Source organism: Arctopsyche grandis, chromosome 2, assembly GCF_051622035.1.
Source record: "Arctopsyche grandis isolate Sample6627 chromosome 2, ASM5162203v2, whole genome shotgun sequence".
NCBI classification, from domain to species: domain Eukaryota; kingdom Metazoa; phylum Arthropoda; class Insecta; order Trichoptera; family Hydropsychidae; genus Arctopsyche; species Arctopsyche grandis.
Window position 1 is genome coordinate 10,546,790 of NC_135356.1, and position 22,561 is coordinate 10,569,350.

The 22,561-nt window shown below is 34.2% G+C and overlaps 1 protein-coding gene across 1 annotated transcript in view; it reads left to right on the plus strand.

Moving 5' to 3' along the window:
- Positions 1 to 820: 820 nt before the first annotated feature.
- LOC143921931 (uncharacterized) overlaps positions 821 to 22,561 on the plus strand; it is a 106,752-nt gene continuing 85,011 nt past the window's right edge. The window contains exon 1 of the mRNA XM_077445255.1: positions 821 to 1,176. The gene's annotated coding sequence lies outside the window, so the exon portion shown is untranslated. The remainder of the gene's footprint in view (positions 1,177 to 22,561) is intronic.

The following is a 22,561-nucleotide window of genomic DNA, read 5'->3' on the forward strand; positions in this document are numbered from 1 at the left end:
ATGCAAATATCGGAAGGCAAAGATCGAAAATCGAAAGCTCTTAAGTTGAAAGATCAAAAAAAAGGGTGCATGGTAAACGGTACAGATTCACGTACATATTCACTTAATTTGCGCGAGCAGGATACAAGGGGAACAGGCTTTTCCTCCCGTATTAATGTGCGCGCGCAGAATACGGGAGGAAAAGCCTGTTCCTCTTGTTCCTGTTGTACCCTGCTCGCGCAAATTAAGTGAGTATGTACCGTTTACCATGCACCCTTTTTTTTGATCTTTTGACTTAAGATCTTTTGATTTTCAATATTTGCGTTTTCTGTCGTTTAACATTCTGTCTCGTCACGTAGACCCATAAACATACATATGTATGTATATGTATATATTTTTAAAATAATTAAAAAAAAAAATTGGAATCCCGTTGTTCCAAAATTGGGGTGACACTATTGCTGACAGTCATCTAAAGTTGATTTAGTCTTTTAATTCAAATTCATAATAATACATTAAACAACGTGAATAGTTTCGTTCAAATCTAATAGGGGGGGGGGGGGGGGGTTTCCCACCCGAAATGACACCTCTGATTGATACGGTATTTCATTAGTGAAATACCGTATCAATATATACATATCAAAAATAAAAGGTTAAAAACCCCTGCAATAAATAAAACATTTAAAAAGTACAATCCAATTTGCTAATTGAGCTCGGTGTATCGATCTTCTTCTGGAATATCATAAAATTGGCCGTCGAATAGTTGCAACTGAGTCAAAAAAAAAAATAAAAAATTCATTCAAAATTGGCATTCTCTTGTTTCGATTGGTAGCCCGCGAAGGTTGCCCTCCGGTCGCGTTTTACTATCCTGGCAACACCCATTCGCTATTGTGTGTGGCGCTGCGTCGATAAAGTCGAGCGGTGCGGGGCGGCGTCCCGGGAGCTGCGCCCGGCGCCCCGGACCGCAACCGCGTGCACCCCCCCGTTTCCAAGCGCGCATCCGCACACAGGTAAGCACCAAGACCGCGCGCGACCTTCACGACCGTATTCCGCGGACCCCCGACACGGACAGGGGCGGGGCAGACACCCGAACGGGGGAGGGGAGGAGACCAGTTCGGAAATCGCCCCCGGAGCAGGTGGCAAGCGCTCCGCAGTCGGGACTCCACCCATCGCGCCCCCATCGAAGGCGGACACGCCCAGGTCAGCGCCCCATAGTGTATGCGCGCGCGCGCACGTCCGCTCTTCGCCCCTCCCCCCTCCCCATCATACAACCCGAAGGTTCCCTGTGTATATGCGCGTGTGTATGCGTGTGTGTGTGTGTGTATGTGGTTTGACACGTATTCGTGTGTGTGTTTTGTTTAATGGAAAGTTGAAGAGTTGACATGTGTGATGTGATGGGATGTCCGTGACAATGTGACAGTCAGCTGCTCTACATACTGGTTCGTCTTGCGTACACATCTTGGATGTTCTTGCTCTCGAGCTCGGTTCTACGTGTCAGATTTGCACGTTGGCTCATGTGCTCTTGCAGTTCTGCGAAAAGGATCCAAGCCACGTGAGTGCCGCAGCAGCCTCGCCGATCTATCTGCCTTGACGTGTTAAAGAAACGGGCTCGTAAATTCCGTCTTTAGTATTACGGTAGGATTCTATTAAAATCGGAATTAATTTTTATTCCGAAAATATAATTATATATGTATATATATATATATATATATATATATATATATATATATATATATATATATATATATATATATATATATATATAAATTTTTTCTTAATCAAAAATCTTAATTTAAACATGAATACAGAATAAATAACAAATATAGAAAAAAAATGCAATGAAATGAAATGAATGAGGCAAAAATCAAGATTGTTTGCATTCTAAAATATTGTAAAAGGTGAAATCAAAAATTAAAAATTATAAAATACAATTGTTAACCCTTTGAGTGCTGACGGCTTTTCTGTTGAAAGCCCGCCACAATAAAAACTTCGCCAACATTTCCAACTAGAATTATTTAGATATCCAATAGAAAGTAGGTATAAAAATTGTAGCTAATCCAAATAAACCCTAGATAACTGCCGCCTAGGATTTCGAGTTTTGTAAAGGTGTGTTTAGACTCTCCAATATATCTTGCAACAATATAAAATAATCAAAAGAAGTCATGAATGTATTTTTCCAAAACTAGTTCCATCTACGTCATCGTTGTTAAAATGTAATGCTCACAATCTAAATGCCAAGCCACAATCTAAAATACTCAGCAGTTAGGAATATCCAGCGGGTAATTCTGCAATGGCTATAAATTCAGAAATTCCAGTGTAAGGGAGTCTTTACAAACGTAGACAAATGAATGACACGGATTACACGACCCATGTTTAATGAATTTTTTTTTTCATTGCTACCTTTAAAGGCTTAGCAGGTAGTATTATTATTTACTTTGTACATGTAAAATTTACAACGCCTATCGGCGCTTTACAGGCCTATGGATTTATCAGCAGAACACCAGTCGGCGTTGATCAGCATTCTTGGGGTTAGGTAAAAAAGAAAATGTGAAATCAAAAAATCGCTTAACCACACATTCATCTCAGTCAATACTGTTCCCATGATTTGATTTGATTTGATGTTGATCATTTTAAGTCTATTCCAATAGCTACTGTTTCTGTGATATTGTTAGTATTTATAATATGATTTAATTTTATGGGCGAATGAACGCCGTTTTCGAATCTGAAATGATACTTTGTCTGAATAATAAAAGCTTTTAAAAATATCTTCCGTCAATGTGTTTTGCTATAGATGACGTATTGATGCGAAACTTGGGCATTGAACGCCAGAATGCTGGATAAAGACCAATGCACTCAAGGGAGTATAGAACGCTGTGTTCGGTATAACGAGGAAAGATAAGAAACGAAATACGTGGGTGAAAAGTATGACGAGGATAGTTGAATAGACGAGAGAATGCAAAAATAACCAACGAAGGCCATAAAGGAGATGGATGGATGAAATTAGAAAGTTGATCTAGTGAAGAGATTGAAATGGCAATAGGCCTGTCAAGCAACTAGAAGAATGGACGAAAGCGGTATTCGAGAAATGCAAAAGGGTGCAAGGGAAAGCCAGGAGATAAATGGATAGGTGACATTAGAAAGTTGATAAGTGATTGAAATGGCAATATGCGGGTCAGGCAGCTAGAAGAATGGACGAAAGAAGTGCTCGAATGGTACTCCAGAAATGCAAGAAAAGCCCACGCGAGATAACTGATGAAATTAAAAAAAATGTATGACATGGGTAGTTCCTATAGTGGAAAGAGTGATGTTGAAATGGCAATGGGTGGGTCAGGCAGCTAGAAGAATGGACGAAAGAAGTGCTCAAATGGTAATCAAGAAATGCAAGAAGGACCCAGGCGAGATAATAGATGAAATTAGAAAAATGTATGACAAGGATAGTTCATATAGTGGAGAGATTGGAGGTTGAAATGACAATGGGTGGGTCATGTAGCTAGAATAATGGACAAAAGAAGTGCTCGAACGGTTTCCCAGATACTGTGAAAGGGTGGGTGCAAGGAAGGCCACAATGGAGATGGGTTAATGAAATAACATAGAAAGATGTGTGGGATGAGATAGACGAGAGTTATTCAAAACAGACGAATGGATGCGCGTTGGAGTGGTTTTCATCCAGCAGTGGATGGTCAGTTATCAAACATGTAAATCTGTAATGTGTAATATTCTAACAGCCGCAAATGCATACATTTTCTTGAATGTAAAAGTAAACGTATACTTACTTGTATACGTATTACATGTTTGACTACTTGTATACGTATACAGATGTATGTAAAAAGATCCACGAAGTAGAAGCAATCAGAATTTCACTGTTGTGGCACGGCTCCATTAGGCAGAACTGTGTATATATGTATGTATGTATATCTCTATGAGAAATTTAATCAAAGTACGCTATTACTCAACAGGCATATTATTTCATCTTGTAGAATGAAATCAACCCTTCCCGGTCCCAAGACACTCTATATTAGCGGCTACGTTGAGGTACTCACCAAATGGCTTTTCAACCTCGTGTTTTCATTTTGTTTATTTTTATGCACTGTTTTTTTTTTTTACTTTATCTATGTACGTAGTAACAATAGATAAAGTTTTGTAATCATGCAAAAATTCGACTTTGAGATTTTGGCTGATTTCAACACAGAATCGATCACTGATCACGTTTTCGTGCTTTAGAAAAACATGTATGTGTGTCCGTATATTTTGGAGATTTTTTGAATAGCGTTAGTCCTATCAAACTGAAACTTGGTACCAGTTACTGAATTGCTTATCGACATGTCGTAAGTTGACCGGAAGTGGTCCTCCCCTAATTTGTCTTCTTTTTTTAAGTTTTGGATTCAATTATCTCCTAAGCCACTAAACAAATAAATCGTGTTATAATAGGTATAATAAATTACATAAGCTGATATTTTGCCTCAACCGGAAGTAGTACTTTTGCTCTAGAGGTTCGAGGTTTTTTTTATGTTTTTCTCAGAAACCTTTCGGTGTATTCAACTGAAATTTAATATCTAGAAGTTTACGCTTAATGATAAGTAATATATATAATTTAGTGAAGTTCCGTCAACCGGAAGTGGCAGTTTAATCTTGTTCGATTTTTCTTCCACTATTTTTTTTGACCCTTTAAATATGAGTGCTCTTCAACAGAAAATTCGAGTATAATCCATGTATCAATGTCATGTATATAAATAAAAAAATCAACAAGTTTGATAAACCGGAAGTGAGTTAAAATGTTGTGACCACACAATTTTTCCACACTATTAAACGTATCAAACAGAAAATTTATATTTGTATTCTTTATGTACTAACTTGAGTTGATAAAGTTGGATAAAAATTAATTATTATATTTTGACCTTTTGAATTATTTCAATTTTCTTGATATTGAACATTCTTATTATGATATTTATATCATGTTATTTGTTTCGACTTTTTGTAGAATATGTAAGTTCACTTTTTGTGGTGAAAGCGATCAAATATATACATATATTTTTATGTACTTACATTTCTCTAAAGTTCGACAATCTCAGCAAGATACGTATGTATTGAATCAATCCGATCTTTTAGCACGAGGTATTATAAATCGCACTTGAAATGCCACTTTGCCCAAATGAAAAGATCTTCGATTAATGTGTTTTGCCAGTGATGACATATTGATGAGAAACTCGGACGTTGAACTTTGGAATCTTGCATAAAGTCCAATGCACACAATGAAGTATGAAATGCTATGTGTTCGGCATAATGAGGAGATATATGAAACGGAATACACGGGTCAGAAGTATGACAAGGGTAGTTGAATGGATGAAAGAAATGCTCGAATGGTGCCCGAGAGAAAGAAAGACCATAATGGTAAGAACACACTGTTAATACAAGGATAAAATATCACCGAAAATACTCCAGGGAGTGGGCACAGACTAAGCATGCAAGCATTTTTTTCATGTGCAAAACTATCTATAACAAAATACGTGCCGTATGTATATTCATGTCATTGTTTTATTCGTACGGTTTTATTATTTTGATGAGTTTCACTTCCATTTCTTCAAATATGGAAATTACCACTGTCGGTCACTGTCAATAGAAGTATAAAACATCCAAGGGTGAGTTTTGCCATGGATTGCGACAGCTTAGATTATGCGAGGTATCGTTTTTAGACACGTCCAAAAAAACGTGCCGCGTACCACTCTTACATATTAGAGTGGTACGCGGCTGTCTTAGTGTCTGCACCTTAAGGGAGATGGATGGATGAAAATATAAAGTTGATGTAGTTGCGAGAGTGAAGAGGTTGAAATGGCAATAGGCGGGTCACGTGGCTAGAATTATGGACGAAAAAAGTGCTCGAATGGTACCTGAGAGAATGTAAAATGGTGCAAGGAAGACCATTAGGGAAATGGGTGCATGAAATTACATTATCACTACAGAATCGAATACAAGCGTTTTGAAAAGACTTTCGTCCGTGGAAGGCTTTAAATGATGATTATTAATTATTGGATTTTTTGTAGAGATAAACACATTTAAAACCATAAGTTTTTAATAATAATATTTTTCAGTAAAAAAAAGCACTAGTTGTTAAAGACCCTCCCCCCTCCCCTGAATTGTAGCCCATTTTCAATCTCAACCGGAATTGACCACCTTTGCAAGAATTGCAGGTATTTTCTCGAATTGTTCAAAGGTTCATATACACCTATAAGAAGTCATACAAATAAGCAAAGACGTCAAACATCAAAGTGGTGCGCTTTCCAACTGCCAAAAGTTTCCTAGGCGTTCTTTGTGAGTTACATAAAAGCTAAATTTACAAGTGAACCCTTTTTTGTGGACAAAAGAAACTTGTCCGCCGATCTTTGATTATGGGGTTTCACTGATTTCATTATTCTCACTAGCGTAGTACGTGAACCGTCAAGTCTATACATACATATGTATGTATGTATGCACATATATATAGGAGATGAGGGGGAACAAATTTTCTTGGTTCGTTTATATGAAGAAAAAAAACTAATTAAAAACTTCGCTGTGGTGACGATAAACGTTTCAATTGATACGTATTTTTTTTTTATTTCTAAATTGAAACTTCACAAAATTGAATTGAAATACAAACTTCTAATTAGAATTTATATATAACTAAAATTTTATCCCGCTTTTTTTTTATTTTGTCTACGGCGCAATTTATTATATAAATCGTATTTTTTACATTCAAATAATATCTTAAGTAAAGCTTTAAGAATAAGGATAAAAATAAATGCTTTTAACAAAAAGGGACTTACACATGTTCGCTCTTTGTATGTTCATATGTTTCGATAATAAAATGTATGTAACCTTTGTCTACGGCGCAATTTATTATATAAATCGTATTTTTTATATTTAAATAATATCTTAAGTAAAGCTTTAAGGATAAAGATAAAAATAAATGCTTTTAACAAAAAGGGACTTACACATGTTCGCTCTCTGTATGTTCACATGTTTCGATACTGAAATGTATGTAACCTTTGTCTAAGTGTAGCTATAAAATATTCATTAGGCTGAAGTTTGACTTGAAAGCATAACGTATAATTTCGATTTGATCGTTTAACTTCGTAGTTATGTAATTATGTAAATGAAGTTTGTCGATAATGTACATATGTATATGCATGATGTATGTATCTTTGTCATTACCCGCGGAACGATGGGCTTTTGATCATAAATCATGAAAAGGCATTTTTACAGGTATTACTGACTATTAATCTACAGTAACGTTTCCACGGATGTAAACTATGAACTGGGTTATTTTCAGGGCCGCCCTAACAAATTAATATTTTTATGTATCATACTGTAGTACTCCTACTTCGTATTAAAATCTAAATATTTAATGATCGACTTGTTGCCTATTCGACTCTAATAAATTATTAAACGCCACGTTAACGATACAATCGTTTGCCTATTGTTACATTATAGCTTTCGTATGTGTGTATTTCACATAAACGATACACGCATATATTCTTTTTATTTATTGAGTTTTATATTATTTATCGTTTTTTTTTTATTTCACAAAGACGTTTTTTGAAAATTCTATTCAAGCAGATTTTGAATCCATAATAAATGCTTTCATCTCACGAAAGCATATCTACATATTTTTTAAATTCCATCGGTATTAGGGATCTCAAATATGTGTATTCGAATACTTTTTATACGAACTTATTTTTTGCAGCACATTTGATTCTATTCGATATTCCAGATTAGGGTTCTTTTGAAATTTAATAATATCTTTACCTTTCCAAAACTGTGCATCTGTGCACATCGAAAGGTTACTCGTCATCTGATGTTTAATCTATCATTCGAGAATTGCGTTTAAAGTTGCCATCCAGTTTATCTGTCGTTCAGTCTGTCTGGTGATTGTCGAGCGCTTGCACCAAACTCATGTGTATGTATACTAGGAAGGCCTCACAACTAAACTCCAATGCGCTATCGTAGCCAAATTACAAACATCAATAAACAATTATCTTTATGGAGAGATAGAGTGGGTATCACCAAATCCGAGATGCTATATGTATATATTTGAATTTGCGATAGATAAATAAAATATATTTCATGTATAAACAATAATACATAAAAGAACAAAAAAAAAATTATATTCATGTACTATATTTAAATGCAAATACATTTTTCGAGGGGTGAAAATATCTATCCCCTTTTAATTGAAACATTCGCGAAATAAAAATGCCATATTTAGGAAGATGAAAGAAAAAAGTTTACGTATTAAAAATCGGCTCAAATGATTTTTTAAAATACGCTTTCGTGGGGGGAAAATATCACGCGTACCTGTCATTTTAAATCTGCATCACCAATCTCATCGGATGCAGTTGTACCGAGGTTTTATTACATTTGCTCGTTTCTCATTTCGCGCAATATGATTCGCTCTTTGATAGGTCAAATTGCAAATCTCAGCTTCGTGTACCATCCAGGAATAGCAAATTGCTTCAGGAATTTGCAGCTATCCTGTTATTTGTTGGGTACATACGATGTTCTACATATTTTGTCATGCCTTTATTCTTCTATTTATCTTTTTCATTTTTGTAAAAATCTGTTATTGGACTCTGATGTTACATATATTATTTATTTACTATTTGTTTTTTTATACATATCTATGTACATCCTGTCTGTTGATTTTTCAATAAATAAAATAAAATAAAAATATGAATTTCCGAAGAGTGGGACCTCACGCTCACTTTGTTCCACATACATATTATATAATATATATACAGTAAGATGCAGAGAAATCGCATCACTTTCAATTGTTCGATGTTTTCGATTTTTTTTAATTACATGAAGCTATACACAAGTTTTTTTGGTTTTATTATTTGATTTCAACTATTTAACATGTTTTACGATTAAAAAAGATTATTTATATTTTTAAATTAAGGCGAGATACGAATTTTAAAAAAACATGCAAAATAGGGCATTTTTCTTATATGTATTTCAAATGTCTCTAGCTAAAATAATATTACAGTATATATTTTTCTATGTATTAAAATACATAGGCAATGGACATATGACAACAATAAATAGTAATATAATAATTACTAGACAATCGTCTTGCTTCTATGATGGGACCTGCCGGCGGGGACGATACGACTTTTTTTAGTATGTCGTCCGAAATTTCTTCTATAAAGTTAATATCTATAATATATTATATATATATATATATATATATATATATATATATATATATATATATATATATATATATATATATATATATATATATATATATATATATATATATATATATATATATATATATATACTACAATATGTATATGGTAATATAATTAATACGTACTCGCTGCTTACACGAGTTAGTTGTTTACAAAATCTGAGCTGAGGTAGTTTCTAAAGAAAGAAGAAAAACGTACTCGCCCCCATAGTCGGGACTATTCTGGACACGTATATTGCGTCCTTCGAGCGCAATGCTGATAATTCTACAACACCCGATTGCAAAAAGTCGGGAGTTCTGGATTTAAAAATTATGATTTTTAATATAATTCACTCTATTTAAGTTCCTTTTGATATTATTTTCTGCTATGTTTTGCCCGTTGCTGTTTCAATGGATGGTTTTGGAAATTAATTGATACGTGGTTTTAAATTTAAGTTATAAATAACTAATGGACGGCTAGTCAACGGTCACTAAACAAGGGGCACTATTATTAATTTCTTGGGAAAACTATGCTTTTTTGCTCTCTTGCTTTGGACACTAATTTATTTATTTAACGTTTGGACCATCGTAGCGTTACGGGAATTCCTAATGTGCCACAATGGTCAAAAATATAACAGAAAATAAAAGAAACAAAATAAAAACTAAAGAAATTAGACATAACAAAAACAAAACATATATATACACAAACAACTAATAATAATAATAATTACAAGAAACGGTCTATTGTTATTTGCAATTGCACCGACCATTAGCCTAAGTCTATTTATACGTAGCTATAGGGCGTATGAATCGAGGAAAAACCTACTAAGTTAGGCTTTTTTTTACACATGTATAATGTGAAATAACTAGGGATTGCAATTTAATGTCAAATTTCATTTACCGGTAAACAGTAAACAAATGTGGTTAATTTTCCTAAAAACGTTAGCCTAAATTAAATCAAAAATAATTAAAAAATAAATGTCAGGTAAATAATGCCAAATGAATTCCATTCTTAATAATTAATATATTTTTCTTTTTTATGTTTTTACCACAATCGTATTTATTTATTTAAAGTTTGAACCATTTGAATGTTTGGATCATTATTGAATTGGTTGGTCTGTGTTGCTACTCTTAAGCAAGCACCAGCGTAGCCATTCTTACGAATGCATCTTTTTTGAAATTCATACTGAAATTAAACGAATTTTGAGTCCCCTAATCCACAGTACGCTATTTGCATCGATTTTAATGCAATATTATGCAATAATATGTCCGTATATCGACTTAAGCTTAGCGTTAAATAACTATAGGTAAATTTACCAGTAATTACCGATGGCCACATTTTGCTGATTTACGGTATTGCAATCCCTAGAAATGACGAAGATTTGTTTTTTTGTCATTGTGATCTTAAAATTCTAAACAAAAGAATCTCGGTTCGATCAAAAATTCTCAAAAACAAAGTTGATAATTCGCACGTTGGATTTCCTATTACGATAATTATCGTTGCATGCAATTTATCGAACAACTAATCGATCGATAAATTGCCTCGTTTGATGTCTTTAGGATCAGAGCCCAATGGGGGGTCAAGGTCAAGGCGGGGCCACTTGATAACAAGTATCGTCTCATCTCTTTTTTATGTGTATTTCGACCATAGTGGCGTATTAGTAATACCTCTAATGCCATGGTGGCCCGAACTTTTATAACAAATCACATCTTAAAGTCGATGGAAAAATGCTCTCCATGTATATTTGGCACTAGCATTATTTTTTTTAGATAGTCAGTTGGCTGATTTTATTCCACATAAATATATAAATCAACTGCCTAGTTCGGCTCTTGTCGTTTCTTCTTTTGTTCCCCATCTGGACTCGGATCCTTATAAGTAGACTGCGGATAGAGAGCGTGCTTTTTCCAGAAATCGGGGCGGTTTGGCTCTATTTACAAAGATAGAGCACAAAAAAAAGGTTGGGTGAACCTTTTACAACAATTGAACAATAAACGGCGCGCTGTGAATCCGGCCACTACTTATAAGTAGAGGTAGGATAGTCACAGTGCTATCCATTGTTCCATTGTTGTAAATCCTTTGTAAAAAAGGTTCGGCAAACCTTAAACAATGCATTTACAACCTTTGAACAATACGCGGCACCTTCTGGGTCCGGTGACTACTTATAAGTAGACTGCGGATAGAGAGCGTGCTTTTTCCAGGAATCGGGGCGGTTTGGCTCTATTTACAAAGATAGAGTGCAAAAAAAAGGTTCGGCGTATCTTTAACAAAGCATTTACAACAATTGAACAATGAACGGCGTGCTTTGGGTCCGCTCACTACTTATAAGCAGTCTCCGGCGCTGCGATGCGCCAGCGCCGAAATAAATGGGATCCTTTTGTCAATTTCTATTATTAACCTTTTTTTTTGCTCTCTAGAGAGCAAAAAAAAAGCCATTCAACAAATTGCGATGAAACTTACAGGAGTTATTGTGTGTATGCCCGCGATGGTTTATGTTAAAATAAATCGCCCAATAACGGGAATGAGTGGCATTGCAACGCAATAATTTAAAATGTTTTCGCGTGTCCACCTGCGTTGTTAGGGTAAAATAAACAAACAATTGAATAATTTCAAATGTGTTCGCTGCCAGCGTTTTTCCGCTGTTAAAAGACTTTACTCGGGAACGGGAACGGAAAAAAACGTTAGCGTTAACTCGGAAAAAAAAGACCTTAACTCGGGAACGGGAAAAACGAAGCGGGAATGGGAATTGCCGGCTTCAGCTAGTAATAAATAAAAAATAATACATAACTTCATTTTGTTGCAAAAAAATGTGACTTGGCATTTTTTTTTGAAAAGTTGTCTGCATTCTGATTTAATAACTCAACTTAGAAAAGTATGAGGCTGTCGAGAGGTATTAAGTGAGCGCGATAATTTTTGCGTTTAAATTTAATTCGAGAGTTCATATTACGTAAAAAAAAAATGTCACTTTATACATATATGTAATATCGTACTTCCACGAAGTGAGGTTGATGAAAATAAATAATAATTTTCAAGTGGAAATTGATATTTTTCCTCAGTTGTACATATATACATAAAAGCGTTCGTTTGGTAATGTGAAGCATATTATATGGCCTTTTTTGGTATCGAGCGAGCAATATTAAAATATTTTGTAATGAAAAATAGCAAATTTTCGCAGAATCTGAAATGGAAATTGTAGTCGTTAAAGCCGAATGACTCTTTTCACCGTTTTGAATCGATTTTTTTTTATTACTCGGTAATGTACGTGAAAATAGGGAATGGGTACCATACATTATGTGTATTTTGAATATTTTTTGCGTACATGGGGTACTTTTTGTGGGTATTTTCTGTGTTTAAATTAAAGGTATATACCAAAGTAAGCTCTCGACGACTTTTATTTTCAAAATAATCACTGGAACATGAAAAATAAATTTACGTTGTGTCGATAAGAATTACAGTAACCGATACTAAGTTTCGGTTACTGTAATTCGGTAACAAAAAATCGGTGTTCGGTGTTCAAAAAATCCCCAAAATACACAGACACACACACACATTTTTTCTAGATATGAAAACGTGATCAGTAATCGATTCTGAGTTCGAATCAGTCAATATCTCGAGTTCGAATTTTCGCATGATCACAAAACTTCATCTATTTTTACTACGTACATAGATAAAGTAATTAAAATTTTCTGAAAGTAACGCTTCTCCCATTCAAAAACCTCAAAAGACTTTCGAGCGAAAAGGCGACTCTCAATTCTCGTTTATTAGTCAAAACTTATATTTTCGAAATTTTTGCACAGGACATTGTTTAAAATCAATAGGTTTTTATTTTGTTTAACGTTCTCTAGATGCGACGAAAGCTTTCCAATTAGGTCCATGGATGAGAATCGAAAATTCGCATTTTTTGCTCCATATTTTATTTTTATTCAATCAATTATGTACACTCGCCTTAACAGACTTCTCCAATGCGACGAGGGTGCTACACAGATTTATAATTATTATTAATTCAATATAACGTACATACTTATTAATTATATATTTACATTAAACACGACATCTACATATAGTCCTAAACATTGTACAGAAGTATTATACAAGGCAAATATAAAAAAACGATTAACATCCGCAGAGACATCTATGGAAAAGTTAGCAGCATTGATCCAAATCAGCAAAAATCGAGATGCTGAATAACTCTAAATTTTGCAAGACAGATAGGACAGACTTGCCAATATTTTGGATGAGATCAGATAAATTGGCAAACTCTGATAGGAAACGATCGACCTTGGAGTCACATATACAAGGTCTGGCCAGCAGCACACACCAGGGATAGAATCCGTAACCAAGTAATTGATCTATGCTGCTGGTTAACATGTAATGTATATGAGCTTAAACATTCAGGAATACAAAATTTGTATTCAAATTGAGACATACATTTTCCGTTATCCATACATACATCGAGAAGACACAATTAAATAAACCAAGAGAATACAATTTTAGCTCACTTAAACTTAAACTTAATTGCGTCATACGTAGAATGTCATTGTCTAATTCCTTTTAAATCGCGGTATTTTCTTAAAACTTTCTATCTTATATATTTTAAAATTATTAAAATATGTTACAGGATATTGAAATATTGGTGAATTTTTTTCCAAAAAAAATTTGTAATATATAAGCTTTTAAAAATCAATACGATGACAAATCGTAATTTGGTACATTGTTTCCGGTCATGCTCAGTAACGACCAACACGAGTGACATTCGTTATTGTAGGGCAGAAGGTTAAATGTGATCCTTACTTATTTAATCATTCTTCCTTTGTTATATTATGTTTGACGTGGTTACAATTATTTTTGTAAATTAGTTTTTTTTACATTACAATTTAATATTATTTATATTAACCTTTTCTACCTATCCTTTTTCATAACATATGATATCATTACATGTGTACACATTTTTGAACTTTGCCTACCCCCCCTTTTCAAATTGATATTTTTAACTTTAACATAGCAATTCCATTCACACCTATTATGTCTATTATACGACGGTACCATACATCAAATATATCATTGAATCGAACTTGCATATTCTCTTGAATCTTTTTCAAGTGCTCAATGTATAATATAAATAAATAGATTGTACTTCAATAAGTGTCCATACTTATTTTTCATACATATACTATAATTTTAATATATAATTCTGTGAGTGTGCCCTCGCTCTCTACCGATACAAAATGTGCGAATTTCAACGCGACTATCTGTCTGGATAAGCGAGCACGTTTACGACTTGGTAATTGGTGATGAATGTGTTGTCTACCTGAATGAAGGTTCTGCATTACATATATTTATACATGTGTATATATGTAATATATCCAACGTCGTATTTCTTTTCAAAATATCCATGCAAAGTCTGATTTGTGTGTTGAAAAAACCAAAGAACCGGTTTACCCGAATGTGCATCCTAATCATTTCATCTGTCGATGCATCGCATCACAGAGTGCACGGGTCTCTAGATGCACGAACGGTGTGTTTTTCGAAGCAAGATAAATTAATTTTAACCCCTACCGCTGACTCTACTATTTACATACATGTACATGCATATGTATGCATTTATTTAGAATCGTGGGCTTTTTTATTTTAGAATGCTTCCACAATTCGATTATTCATCATCGTCGTCATCATCTTTTCGCATTACGCTTTAGCATACCGCTCCGAATTTTCGTCTACTTAACTTGGCTCAGCATTTACGATATATTTGTGTGGAATCGTATATTTTCTTAGGGCGTATCTTTATGGCAATGATTTCATTGATGGTATCAATAAACAGGTGGCTATTTCTGAACTGCTTTCAATTGCATACTTGCTGTAGGTCACTTATTTTGAATAATATATACAATTAGTATATTTAATAAGTGGTCAGACATATCCATGTGTGCATATGAGTCGTTATATTTGAAAGTTGCAGAAAACCAATTTACAGTTCCAAAAATGCTGTTTGACTGAATTCACAAATTTTTATCACTTCTTTTAATTCGATATGTCCAGAATCTCGGAAAAGTTAAGTAAACGTATTACAGGCCATCAGTATTTTAAATGCAAAATATTATTATTTAATTAAGAGAAGTGGACTTATGCCACTTTCAAAAATAACGGCTCATATATCGATTGGCTAGCGTTTTATTTAATTAAATGGTCAGTTTAATTTTATAGAATGGATATTTTGATGAATTCAATAAAAGTATTCTTTATTGACCGAACTGATAAATAAAGTTAACAAATTCTTAAATATTATACATTGTACAATGTAGATAGCTACTGATCAAAAAATTGCCGTCATTTTTACTATATTACTGAGCTGTATGTATTGTAGCGCCCCCTCCCCGCCATTATTTATTTATATTTATTCATAATTTACGAATACGTCTATTAAGTCCATTAGCCAGCAGCATAGATCAGTGGTTGCGTTAATGCCAACCACCGAGATGTTCCTGGGTTCAAGCCGTGGGTTAACCTCGATTGAAAAGAATTTATTCGGTGTTTCTGTAGTGCTGCTGATTAGATTTGTATATTTGTGACTCCGTCGATCATTTCGTCAATTTATCTGATTATTTATCTGACTATTTGAATATAATTTATTAAGCTTAAGTTTGGACCATTGTGGCATTGCTTGAATCCCTAATTCGCCACAATGGTCGAAAAATAGATATAAATATAGAGAGTTGAGGAATTAATAAAAGAAGTATAATATCAAAATTACTGGTTTCTCATTACTGGCTACGATTAAAAAATAAATTAAAATTCAAAATAACAAATTCAGTTAAATGGAGAGTATTGTCATTTTCGCAAATACAAATGTGTGCATGTAGGTTCTTTGTAACGTTCTTCTGTATTTTAAATAAACATTAATTTTAAAATATCAGATGATAAAAAAATATCCCCTATATTACAAACCGCGTTCTGGCGCCCCGTTCAATCTTGCGTCCAGGGTCATCTACCCACCCCCCACACGCTACAGAACTACCGTATTGATAGAAATATTTTATGTTATTTCATTTAATTCATCTTTAGAGAATATTTTAAATTAGGTTTGGTTATTTAATCAATAAAACGATTATTTTTTTTTTTTAAATGCTATTTATTATTCCTAGATTACGTTTACAATACATCTTATATCTATTTTAATAACTAATGATCTACTAATCATATTCTATTTTACAATTTTATTTTATTTTTGTTAGTTATAGTATTATATTATTCTAATCTGAAATCAAAGATCTAAAGCCGATTGTGTTTAGGTAATCTGTGCTTATACCTGAAGGGTATAGGCATTTTTTTATAATCTTATAATCACCGAGACTCTTCACTAGTGTATTAGTATGGTTATTAGTAGAGGTAGGACCGGAAGCGTGCCGTTTATTGTTCAATTGTTGTAAATGCTTTGTAAAAAAGGTTCGGCAAACCTTAAACATTTACAACATTTGAACAATAAACGGCCCCCTCAGGGTCCGGGCTTTAGTTATTCGTAGAGGTAGGATAGTCACAGTGCTATCCATTGTTCGGCAAACCTTTAACAATGCATTTACAACCTTTGAACAATACATGGCTCCCTCAGGCTCCGGTGACTAGTTATTAGTAGATAGCGGCGCGGAAGTGCGCCAGGACAGAACAAAATGGGATCCTTTTGTCAATTTCTATTGTTAACCTTTTTTTTGCTCTCTAGAGAGCAAAGCATTCGTCCGCCGAAGACTGGTAATGTCTTAACGATTATATAGTTGTAGCAGATTGTACTTTCACTTATTTTGTTATTTTTGAGCCCTTTCAAATGTTTGCCATAGTATTATAATCTTGACATCGCTTTCAGGTTATAAAAGGAAATTAATTTCATGAAATGCGAGCTGCATTTTGTCATTTTATAAAAGTCAACAATGCTATTATTGCATGATGATAATAAAAGTATCGACAGTTTAGTCGTGGCACGTGCACGGGGTGTTATAAAACAGTGTTTTCTGAATAAAATGTACATAAGGCCATTCTTCAGCCTGCAAATCAATGTAAATCTATTTCTCGATTCGAGAAATCAAAGCTATTAGTATTTATATATTTTATTTGCAGTGGCCAACAGCGGAATGTACGATAAATTCACCATACATATGTATGTATGTTAAAACAGCGTTTTCAAATTTATGTACATGTATATAGTTTTTTTAAGCATATGTTAGTTCTGTTTTGCAAATTTCATGATATTTATTCAGTCGACTTAAAAAGCAACAGTTTAAGTAAATATATATATATATATATATATATATATATATATATATATATATATATATATATATATATATATATATATTTACTATCTTTAAAATCTTTATCTATAAAAGTCGTCATTATTGATGTATACATTCAATCCCAATTTATCGGTGATGTGTTGCAATAAAACTTTTCCTTGAGTTGCTTATTGATTTATGCTGTTTGGATTTTGAACCAATCGCATAATATTTATGTGTCACCTTATTATATTGAAATGCAATTTATCGTTTTGATTTTAGGTTTAGTTACATTTTAATTTAATCTCTATATGAGTAGGTAATAAATCTCAGTGAAGCTGTATATTTAATGGACGGATTCACCTAGTTTCTCCTCGATGATGTCACATTTTGTCTGTTTACCATTGAATTGATTGTTTATCGTCTTAGTATGTAATGCTGAGTGTATTCTGTAGATGAGCTGAGTGTCTCGAATTGACCATTATCGATTGGTTTTATTTAGGCTTCGACAAACCGATCCTCAGGATATGATTGATTAGGGTACAAAGTAGCTATGAGGTTATACTGGTACGGAATTTGAACCCACGACCTCTCTACTCTAAACAATCGCTTAACCAGCGAGATATGCTGTGGTTCATGTACATAAATATATATGTACTTCTGGATAAAATCTTAAAACCGAGGTTTATTCATAATTCATCTGTACAACAACATACAAACACACTTTTAAATAGAATTTTTATATATTTGAAATGTGTATCCGACATTGAGTACATATATTTTTTAAATTCTGCCTTCAGGGCAACTTTTAGTCTTTGAAATAAAGCTAGATACGCATATTTTATATATTCAAAATAATGACGGTAACATGAAGTTTTTGGCAAACTAGCGTTTTCTGCAAAATGCAAAATTCTCATTAATCAGTCCAAACGGATGATTATCCTCTATTTTCAGTTATTCATTTGATGTTTTCTTATTTGTTGTTTGTATTTTTGTATAACTTTATGTATTAACAAACAAACCCCTTGGATCCATCGACTATTCCATGCCGTCTTTTCCAAGTATTCTTAAATGAATACAAATAAATAATCGATCGAATTAAACTGCAAAAGGTGATCATTGAGCGTTTATTATTTTTGAAAATAATTAAAAAATATCGGAATTATTCTGAAAAATTATAACAATTAATGATAATTTTTTAAAGTTTCGTCGAGATAAATCGTCGGATGCGTCTATCTATGTCACACAGCCTTTCTTATTTACGTGCGAGGAGTGTTTCATATGAGCGCCAGCTCTTCTCGGAAACACTGCTCAATTTGGCAACTGATTTGGATCTGACAGGCCGCTACTGCATAGGACATTTTTTTAAATAGTAAAAAACCGATATATGGCAAAAAAGCCACATTTTTACAAGGTTTTTATTAGTTTTGAATCGATTATTTTAAGGCACGCGACCAGTGGCGGCTCGTCAGAAGCTGTCTATCTCCATCACACGGCCCTTCGTAGGAGTGCCAGCTCTTCTCGGAAACACTGCTCAATGGTACCGCACAGGTGATTGAGCGATAGAGATACAGCATCTGACTAGCTGCTCCTGCACAGGACATTTTTTTTGATAGCAAAAAAATCGAAAACAGATGTATGAAAAGTACTCACTTAGAAAATTTTGACTTGATAAATTGAGTGGTTTGAGGCACAGGGCTTTGTTTAACATCGATGAAACTTTTATTTGATACGACACAAGTTTTCTACTAGCTTCTTCCTTTGAGGCCCAATACTTTAAGGCTACGTAAAAAAAGTTTTTGCTTGCAGCCAATGGTTTTTCTTTCATAATTATAAAAATATCGAATAAAGGTTTGACCGAACTAGGCGGCACTGCACTGTAACGACGCAGCGCGGCCAGATATCTGAATATTGTGGTTTATTTGTAAAATCAGTTTGACTCTTATAGTACTACATGTAAAAAAAAACTGTTTTAAATCTATATAAGCGTTTGTAAAAAATGCTATTTTTCAATCGGTTGAATTACGCGCTTTAACTTACGACCTACGACACGCCCCCTCTTGAAACTTCCCAAGGGCTGCCACAAAATACATCAGTCGAATATAATGTATGCAAATTAATTATTAATTAATTTATTATTGTTTTCACATTATATTGATATTCTACTAACCTTTTACGTCATTCTATACGGCCTTGTCCAAACTTTTTGGAATTGGCGATACCAGTGATACTAGCTATTTTTCAGTGACACGTGACTTTATGCAATTATTATTTTATTTTGTATTATTTTGTGTTCGTTTGTGTTTTATTATATACTTTTTATTTATACAATTAAAAAAAATCATTTTATAATATTTCATAAATAATATCTTGTAATCGTGTGACACACCTATCCATTGCTGACAGTAGACATGGTTTGTTTACGTAAATACACATTGATCGTAAACTATTGGTATAAAAATATAGGGGGAAATCAGTGTTATGAATGTGTGAGTGATCAGTCACACACATTTGAAGCCAAAGACCTCGGACATGTAATTAATGAAAAATATAATTTAGCTGACACTTTGCAAAACCCTGTGTATTGGTGTGGTATCGCGCTGCGTATATATGTGTGAGTATCTCGCCGCGTCGGTGTGAATATTCGCTCCAGATTGACCAAATGTTAAGTGTCAACATTTACTTCGGGTCATATATCCATCAATACGTTGTAGAGTAACACGTATTGATGGATCAATAGAGAGATTAATATCTTATTTATATAGATTCCTATTTTTTAGACAGTAAAATCGCTAATTCTCACAGTAATGAGCGTGTATAGAGATCACGCTACGAAAAAATAGTTTGTTACAAGATCATGCCGCAAGGATGGTGAGCTTTCAAAAACTTAGTCTCGCAGGCAAAGGGTTAATCCTTTGAGTGCTGATGTCTTTTCTGTTGAAACCCCGCCACGCTGAAAATTTCTGCAACATTTACAACTAGAATTATTTAGACATCCAATAGAAAAAAAGGTATAACAATTGTAGCTAATCCAAACAAACCCCAGATAACTACCACGGATTTCTATCTATCACGAAGGATTTCTAACTATCACGAAGGATTTCGAGTTATGTAAAGACTCGTTTAGACTCTCAAATATATCTTGCAACAATATAAAATAAACAAAAGCAGTCTATTAATGAATGTATTTTTCCAAAACTAGTTCCATCTACGTCATTGTTGTTAAAATGTAATGCTCACATTCTAAATGCCAATCCACAATCTAAAATACTCAGCAGTTAGGGATATCCAGTGGGTAATTCTGCTATGGTTATAAATTCAGAAATTCCGGTGTAAGCGAGTCTTTATAAACGTTGACAAATGAATGACACGGATTTCACGACCCATGTTCAATGCTACTTTTAAAGGCTTAACGGGTAGTATTCTTGTTTACTCTGTACATGCTCAAAATGCAACGCCTATCGGCGTTTATCAGGCCCATGGACTTGTTAAGGGGAATAGTTTTTTTTTCGAATTTTTTTTATATGTATAATCTCTCTGTGGAGAAAAAAAAAGGCCAGATTTCGCTGTCGATAGCCATGGGTAGACCGCATACGACGCAACTTGGTGATGTGGAGCGAAGCGCACTCTGGGTCAGTCGATCACATTCACACACAATACATGTAGCCGTGCATTCTGTCCCTACTGTCACTCCCCGGGGACGGGGGCGGTCAGGTGGTCAGATAAACCTCCCCAGCCTCCCCCCAGTTCCCGCTTTTAGCAGATTGTGTGTGGTGTGTGTGTGTGTGTGTGTGTGAGTGAGGGAGTGAGTGAGCGAGCGAGTGAGCGTTTGCGGTGTTGCCAGTAGCCGTGTTGTTGCCTGCGCGCCATTGCCGCCTGTACGGACGCGATCGATGTTTCGCTTCTCCTTTCGGCCGCAAGCTCGAAGGGCGGATTCACAACCGATTTGCCCCGCTATCCGGCTACCGCTATCCGGCTACCGCTACCCGGCTACCGCTATCCGGCCACCACCATCCGTCTCACAATTTCCAGAAACGGGAAATTGCGACTTCCCCCCGGTCGGATTTGCGCTTCGTCGTTTGCCCAAGCGATGCTTTTCTTTTTTCCTTTTTGCAGTTTCCCAGCGGATAGTAACCGCTGGGACGCCCTTCGATACGCCCCGCCCACTTTAATAGGCGGAACGTTTGTGATTGGGATTGGCAAATGATGCATATTTACGTTACCGGGAATGCAGAATCGTTATGAAAAAATTCGCCTCCACGATTTTTAAAATGTCGAATTGAATCTTTGTTCCTATATTTTAGGCTCGTAGCTGTTTTCGACCTTTTGAAATACTATACGGCTTATATTTGCGACGAAAATAATTAAACAATACCGAATGCCTTTTTCTCAATACCAATAATAGGAAAGAGCCAAACAAATTTTAAGACCTGAAATCCTAATGAAAGTATTGGAAATTGAAAATAGAGGTAATTTAATTAATCATATATAAGATTTCAACTATTCATAAATATAAAAAGAAATTTGGTGAAATTTTGACTGTATTTATGTATCTGGAAATGGTCTTACATCCATATGTAATTTTACATTTTGAAATTAGAGCCAGTCGGATTATGGGAAAATGTCCTAATCGGAGTTGTCTTTTTTATCGACTCTATTAATCTTTTTATATCCCAGTGCCTTTTTGTACGGTTCGTTTAAATAAGTGATGTGGAGTCGGTTCAAAATTTTACTATTTAATTTCAAAATTTTAATCCGACTCCGGCTTTAACTTCGAAATCGAAGACATTAGCCTTTTATTTATCCCAGTGCCTTTTTGTTCGGTTCATTTGATCAGTGCTGTGGGGTCAGTTCAAAATTAACTATTTAATTTCAAAATTTGACTCCGGCTTCAACTTGAACGATTTTAGTGGAATCCTATTTTATTGTCAACGAAAACAATTGTCACGTATTTCATGTTTATGAATGTGTATGAATTTCATACGCAAACAAATCAATTTAATAAAAAAAAATGGAAATAAAAAAGTATGAGACGGAGGAAACAATCTGTTTAGGAAATACATCAAAAGACGTCGACGATTCGACGATTTTAATTTAAATTCATGATTTTTATAAAGAAATTATTAT